The sequence below is a fragment of the Herpailurus yagouaroundi genome, unplaced genomic scaffold, assembly GCF_014898765.1.
Source record: "Herpailurus yagouaroundi ecotype Mexico unplaced genomic scaffold, PumYag 139, whole genome shotgun sequence".
Lineage (NCBI taxonomy): Eukaryota > Metazoa > Chordata > Mammalia > Carnivora > Felidae > Herpailurus > Herpailurus yagouaroundi.
Genome location: NW_024412394.1, coordinates 21,778,324 through 21,786,546, shown reverse-complemented (window position 1 = coordinate 21,786,546; position 8,223 = coordinate 21,778,324).

The window sequence follows — 8,223 nt, the reverse complement described above, 5'->3', positions numbered from 1 at the left end:
ATAAGAATTTAATCATTTATTTTAAGAGATCGGTATGCAAGTTGGTCTCTTAAAATAATCACGTTTCTTAACTGTGAGTTTCATTATATCCTTCTTTTATAATATGAGGATTAGAGCATATTTGATTATTTTTTATTGATATATTTTTGATAATGAAGCACATTTGTATGAACTGCGAAGTTCTCCACTCTGAGGATTACAAATATTTTTTACTTGGAATTTCAAGATATGAGAATCTTGGCACATTATCTGTAGTTCTGCATTCCAGTAAATAGTCTGAATAATCACGATATTGAAAGAAGATCATATTTGGAACTAATTTTACTCCAGCTTTTGCTTTCATAGCATATGCATTCATAGTTCCTCTGAAATTCTTATAATTCATAGGATTTTTAAATAAAATTAAAAGATACTATGAATAGAGCTTGAAGGCTAGAATAAAAGGTAAAACAATAATAATGTATTACTTTTTTAAACCTTGTTTGGACCTTTGTTCAGGCATATCAATTGAAACAAAATATCTTTGAGGCAACTGGGAAATTTGAATATGGATTGGTATTATATAATGCTGTTAATTTTGATGATGGTATGGCATCTGTGTTTTTAAGAAAGTACTTATTTAAAGATGCAGACTGAGGCACCTGGGTGGCTCAGTCGGTTAAGCGTGAGACTTTGGCTCAGGTCATGATCTCGCAGTCTGTGAGTTTGAGCCCTGGGTCAGGCTCTGTGTTAACAGCTCAGAGCCTGGAGCCTGTTTCAGATTCTGTGCCTCCCCCTTTCTCTGCCCCTCCTGCGCTTGCACTCCGTCTCTCTCTGTCTCTAAAAAATGAATAAATGTTAAAAAAATTTTTAAAAATAAATAAACATTAAAAAAGTATTTTAAAGATGCAGACTGAAATACTTATGGATAAAATACAATGGATTATAACAACACTGATGAGTATTCATGGTAGATATAGATATGTGAGGGAGAGTCTTAAGACAATTCTAATTTTGTATGTTTAAAATTTCCATAATACAAAACTTTTTTAAAAAATAGAAAACAATGAAGGCGATAGATTGGATATGTAAGACATGTTTCAGAAGAAATAGGGAGATCAGGGGAGGCCTTACTAAGAAGGAGACATTAGGATAAAGATTTGAATGGGAAAGGTATGTGGATCTCTGGGAATGTTCCAGGCAGAAGTAGGAGCTAGTGCAGAATCCTGAGATGGAAGTGCAGCTGTCATATCCAAGGAACAAGAAATCCAATGGCTAAATAAGAATGAGTAATAGATAAAATAGTAGGAGGTGGTGTCACAGAGTTAATAGGATGGGTGGGAGGAGAGAAAATTCCTAACTGCAAATATGCAAAATACATGAAGAATACCTTTAGGCCAATAAGAAAAAAAAAGGCAGACAACCTAATATAAAAAGTGGGCAAAAGACTTGAACAGATACTTTACAGAAAGGAAATGGACAATAAGAATATGAAAAGGTGCTTTACTTCATTAGGCATCAGGGAAATACAAATTAAAACCACAACACTACAACAATACATACCCACAGAAAGGTTAAAATGTAAAAGGTAGGGAATACAGGTAGTTGAGAGGAAACAGAGCTCTCATATGCTGGTGTTTAAAATGGTACAAACTGCAGTATCTATTGAAAATGAAAATTATGCATACCTTCTAAGATATCAATTCTCTTTCTAGGTGTATCTGCAGCAAAAAAAAGCATATACGTGTTCACTGAAAGAACTGAATGATTAGAGCAGCACTGTTCTTAACATCCCAAAACAGAACTACCCATATGTCCATCAACAGTTAAGTGGATCAACAAACTGTCTTATAGTCACAAAATGTATACTATACAACATTTAGAAAAACAAAGTAAACAGTATAGATAAATCTCACAAATGTATTAAACACAAGATGCAGACACACAGTACTTAATACTTTGTAATTCTATTTATATGAAGTTCACAAACAAGCAACAGTAATCTATATTGTTTGAGCAGTGTCTACTCTTCAGGAGGAAGTGCTTAGAAGGGAAGATGGCAGATGGTGGGGAGCTGGTAATGTTCTGTTTCTTGGTCTGGATGTTAGTTTAATAGGGAGTTTAGTTTGTGAACAGTCACCAAGCTGTATACTGATGATTTGTGCACATTTCTGTATCTAGATAATATATTATTAATAGTTTAATCATGTAGGAGTAGCTTATCATGTCCAGCATGTGGGCATCACTGTCCATGCTGAATAAGAAGGACATGGGACATGATGGATTGTTGGTTTAAAAAAAAAAAAAAAAAAAAAGAGGGGCGCCTGGGTGGCGCAGTCGGTTAAGCGTCCGACTTCAGCCAGGTCAGGATCTCGCGGTCCGTGAATTCGAGCCCCGTGTTGGGCTCTGAGCTGATGGCTCAGAGCCTGGAGCCTGTTTCCGATTCTGTGTCTCCCTCTCTCTCTGCCCCTCCCCCATTCATGCTCTGTCTCTCTCTGTCCCAAAAATAAATAAACGTTAAAAAAAAAAAAAGAGTGGAAGTCTTGCGTTTTCAACCTGCAGCTGTAACCCCTGTAGTCAAAGATAATAAACCATATATACATAGTGAGTTCTTTGGCTCTTGGAAAGGAGATATCTGTTCCAAAGCAACTGGGAAAAACTGTAAATAAGAAATGAAAATATGATGAGAGGTATATTCTTGTCAACTTTTTGAATGATAATATATCTTACTATGTGTTATGCAACAGAACATTTTGTATAGCATCATGATGCCAGTTAACTTTTGGCATCATTTAAAAAAATTTTTTTTTACATTTATTCATTTTTGAGAGACAGAGAGAAAAAGAGCATGAGCAGGGGAGGGGTAGAGAAAAAGGGAGACACAGAATCAGAAGCAGGGTCCAGGCTCCTAGCTGGTAGCATAGAGCCTGGCACGGGACTCGAACCCATGAACTGTGAGATCATGACCTGAACCGAAGTTGGATGCTTAACCCCCTGAGCCACCCAGGCACCCCAACTTTTGGCATCATTTAAGTCCAATCACTAAGAGTTTACAAAAAAAATTGAATATGTAAGTGTAGATGTTATGAGTTCTTTGAAAATCAAAAATTATTACAGTTTCTTAAACTAGACATCAAAATGCCACAGAAGCATTTTAAAATTTTTGATTCTCAAGTAAATATTGACAGCTGTAACCCACATAAACAAAAAGCTCTTAGGGGTTTTCTTTTTTAAAAAAAATTTTTTTTTCAACGTTTATTTATTTTGGGACAGAGAGAGACAGAGCATGAACGGGCGAGGGGCAGAGAGACAGGGAGACACAGAATCGGAAACAGGCTCCAGGCTCTGAGCCATCAGCCCAGAGCCCGACGCGGGGCTCGAACTCACGGACCGCGAGATCGTGACCTGGCTGAAGTCGGATGCGCCCCAAGGGGGTTTTCGATAAATTTGATTTTTAATGTAAGCTCTAGGCCCAACATGGGGCTTGAACTCACAACTCTGAGATCAAGAGTCACATGCTCTAACCACTGAGCCAATCAGGTGCTCCATAGGGTCCTCAACAATTTTTTAAAAGGGTAAAGGGTCCTTCAGACAAACATGAGAAAACCACTATGGATAATCCCCATTCTTTGCTCATTGTTAGTTCATTGTCATGGAATTCCAAGCCTGTTTTTAAATCCTTGGTTGGGCCTAGGTTTGTGGTCCTTCCAGCTCAGGAAGTTGATTTTCAGTAACCTACGGGATTTTGATTAAAGATAGTTTGCTCTTTGGCATTGTGGGTATCTTGTCTATTTTGTTTGTTGTTATTATTTTTTTTACTCCTGAATTTGTGTCTCATTTTTTTTCTTTATCCTTTTTCCCAATTTTCCTTTACTTTTAGAATACCTTTAAGCCAAAAAGAAAAAAAGGCAGACAACCCAATAGAAAAAATGTGCAAAGGACTTGAACACTTCACAGAAAGGAAATGGACAATAAAAATATTTTCTTATTTTTAAAATTTAGCTTGCTAGGCCTTTTGTTTTTTTGTTTGTTTTTGTCTGGCAATTAGGTTTTGATTCTGTTATAAAGATCAGCTCATCAGGCATGCTTGGGAAATGTTTTTCTTCTAAGGTGATTTGGACCAAGTTTCTAAAACCAGCTTTTCCAAATCTTAAGCTGCCTTTGGGACACCTTGACTCCAACCCCATCAGTAAGTCCAACACACTGCAGTGCCTCTCAGCTAGTCCCGTCTGATGAGCAGGAGACCCAGGTTGGCAACTGCTGGTCTTTCAAGAACATTGCCAATGGTAACCTCACCAAGCATAACTTCACCAAGGTGAAACTGACCCAGCACCTTTTGACTGGGAAAGAGATAGATGTGAAGATCATTGATAAAACTCAACAGAACTCAGCCTCCAGAAATGATTCCATGAAGTAGATTCATGAAGGCATTGAATCACCCCAATGTAGTGAAATTATTTGAAGGGATAGAGACTGAGAAATACTCTATCATAGAGGATACTAGTGGAGGAGAGGTATTTGAGTCCCTGGTGCTGCAGGCAGTAGCCAAGAAAGACATCTGAACCAAATGCCATGAACTAACATCTACTGTACAGTTCTGTCACCAGAAGCTTATTGTTCATAGAGACTTAACTGCAGAGAACCTTTTCTTGGATGCTGCCATGAACATCAAGATTGCAGACTTTGTGTTCAGCAAAATATTCACCTTTGGCAACAAGCTGAACACCTTCCATGGCAACCCTCCTATGCTTCCCCAGAGCTCTTCCAGAGTCAAAAGTAGGATGTACCCCTGGTAAATATGTGTTGCTTGGGAGTTATCATATATACACTGATTAACAGTTCCCTGCATTTTGCTGAACAGAATTGTGAGAAGCTGCATGAGCCAGGACTGCATGTATTCTATTTTACATGTCCATAGAGTCTTAAAACCTCAAGAAATTTCTCATTCTCAGTCTCAGCAAGAGAGCCTGACTGTGCCAGGGTCTGAGGTCTCTATGGCCTCTGTTTCTCCTACAGTCCCCCAGGCCCAGCCCACCTGCACCAGGAATCCAAGTTAGCCTGATTGGCCCAGCCAGGCCTCTAGGCTGTGACCGACACACAGAAACCGTGAGGTGCTGCAGTCCTTAGAGTGGCCCTATAGCCTCCTCTTCCACCCCCATTATCAGCAGCAGTGATAGAGGCCCATATGGAAGCAACTTCCGCATGGAACAGGTGGAAATTTGTTCATTCTTGGCATCTGGGACAGATGCATGACCACCAGAATTTGCCCTGTGGGTGACCTGAGCCTCTCTCTCTGGCAACAACCATGGCCAGCAAGGAGCCATTGGGAGCTTCTTCAGCAACCACAGCTTTGAGTTTAAATGCAGATATATGTATTTCAGGTTTGCCAGAAAGAACTTGAAAACACAGATGATGATGATGATGATGATGATGATGATGATGATGATTGTTTTTAAGGTAACTTTTTAAAAAAGATTTTATTTTTAAGTAATCGCCACCGAATGTGGAGCTCAAACTCACCACCTTGAGATCAAGAGTCACATGCTCTACTGACCGAGACAACCAGGTGCTCCTGAAAGCACAGATTAATTGGAGATGCTCCAACCTCATGTAGTGGGCAGCCAAGACAGTAATGAAAGGAAGTTGGGGAGGAAGGAAGGATAGAAGTTAGGAGAGGTGGAAGCATGGATGGGTGGATGCCTGGATGCATGGATGGATTTCCAGAGGCTAGCCCTGCTCATTACACTTTACATAGAATATGGAGATCACCAGCTCCTACGTGCAAGGAGATGATGCAGGAGATTGTCTTGTGTGAACTGAAACAGAAACAGGTTCATCTGTGCATGTGTAGCTGGCAGGGCCAAGAGGACCTCCAGCAGTGGAAGACAGAGGTGTGCAAACCACTACAGAGGTCTCTCACCCTGGCTCATTTTCAGTGAGTATTGGTACCCTTACAGCCTTCATAAGCATTGCCTCCAAAATAACCAAGAAATTAAGCTTTAAAAGGTTGTAAGGAGAATCCTCAAGTCAAGAGGTGGGGCTGGCTGGCCCTAGCTGCCCACTGGCCACTCTACCCCAACCTAGGAAAAATTGCAGAGACTAGATTGGTGTGTTTGCCCTGGGGCACTACCCTACTGCCCTTTCCCCCCACCCCTATCTCCTTTTCTTCTGTTTGTCCTAGAGGGGAAATGGTTCATGGAGACAAACGAGTCTCCTATTTCCTCAGAGGAAAGGAGGAATAGAGATAAGGTAATGCTAATGTCACAACATCTTGGTTTCTACCACTTTAACATTTGCCCACACAGCTGCTCTCCATTAAAGAGCCTTTGGCATGGAAGTCTGTATGGGATGAAGATTATGTCAGTCCTCTGAAGATGAATTTTCATCTTCAAAATGTAAAACTATAATATACAAGGCTTTGACTATCCATTTGCATATTTAAAGATTTCTAGCATGCTCTGCTCATGACAAAATCATCCATTTTTTTCTTTCTCTCTTAAAAATACTTCTGGACCTTGTGTTAGAGACCACAAAATCCCTTCAGTCTATTTCTCCTTCTTACGCAAAAGCCAATAAACTCTGAGAAGCCAGGGGCATGAAATATTCCATCTTCCATTTCATTCTAGAAGGATTTTGTGCTCAGATCAAGCCCTTTGTGGGGCTTGTATGAATTTTTAACCCTGTTCACCGCTTTTGATAATTACTACTTGAGGGTAAGGTGTTGTAAAAGTAGGAATTGTTCCTATGAAGTGGAGTTATGAATAACTACTGCTGGAGAGATTTGGTCTTTGCTTCAAGTTAAGTTCCTGTCTGCCATGAGAGTTAAGGGCCACCAAAGTGGGACATAATATGGGTATAATTTGTCCCAGCTTGAATAGCTGTTTCCTATTCCTTTCTGTCTTCTCTTTTTTCAAGGGTGGGGTGGGTGTTTTGTTTGTTTTTTGGTGTTGTTTTAGGTATTTAAAATCTGTGATCATTTTTATAAACTGTCATCTCTGTTTCAACTCCTGAGCTACACTATTCTTCCCATAAATTATGTGTCTTTCTGTATGATGATATACTTGCATTTTGTTGTTGTTGTGAAATGTCTCACTAGGGAGCCATTGAAATGGAGCTGATTTAAGTGGATGCTTGTTTTGTACTGAGGAGGGAAATTGTCAGGGTAAATGACACCTGTTGGACCACAGGGATTTGTGCTGGACAGGAAGCACTGGAGACTGAACAGGCACAGTTGCAGTTGACATCATGTCTATATTGGGTCATGAAATTTAGAGATGCTCATTCTTCTGGGTGGAATTTAGTTGCAAAAATTTTTAGGCTGAGCAAAATTTATAGATGGCCTTCCATTGAGAGGCCTTTCATTTTTATTCTTCTTCTCCAAGGAAGAGTCTAAAAACATCTAACATGGTGTTTTGCATAAAGCACTTGATGGAAAAGACAATTTCTTTTTGGCTTTCCGGGTACATCACATTACATGCATAAACTCCTTCTGCCCTAGCATGCAAAGTCATGAGGCTGTCACTAATGCACGATAGAGTGAAAGGGAAAAGAACTACGCATTGCAAAACTTGAGTTCTGGTCCTAATTTTCCAAATTTGTGACTTCAGACAAGTCAATTGTAATATAGGCCTACTGTTAGTTTTGAATATTAAATGAAAATAAACTTCAACATTGAAGGCTTAGTATAGTAACTAAGTAGGTGCTTAATATATGCCATCTATCTCAGTGTTGATTATATTTTCTATCTGCCTTGCAGCTCTGTGTGGCCATGTGACTAAGTTCTTCCCCAAGGGATGTAGTCAGAAGTGAGGTGGGCTATTCACAGGTTGTACTGTAAAAGGAGGCAAACTGTCTTCTCTGGTCTCCTTCCTCTATCCTGCCTCTTGGAAAGTGGACATGGTAGCAAGTCCTCAGACCATGTAAAGAAAGACAATATGCTCTGGACATCAGATAAGATGACTTGGTGGAACAAATTCTTTATAGGTTATGAGACAGAGAAATTTCTAGCTCAGTTGAGCTAGATTCTATCTTAGCTAGAAATAGATTCTATAAACACCAAATAAACTACTAAAGTATTTGTTTTGTCAATATACAAATAATAGTAATTATAAATAAATAATTATAAGTAATATAAATAAATTATAAGTAATTATAAATAAATAAAATTATTTGTATTCATTTACTAATTATACTAAGAGAAAATTAGTATTATAATATTTTTAATATGAAGTACAATAATACATG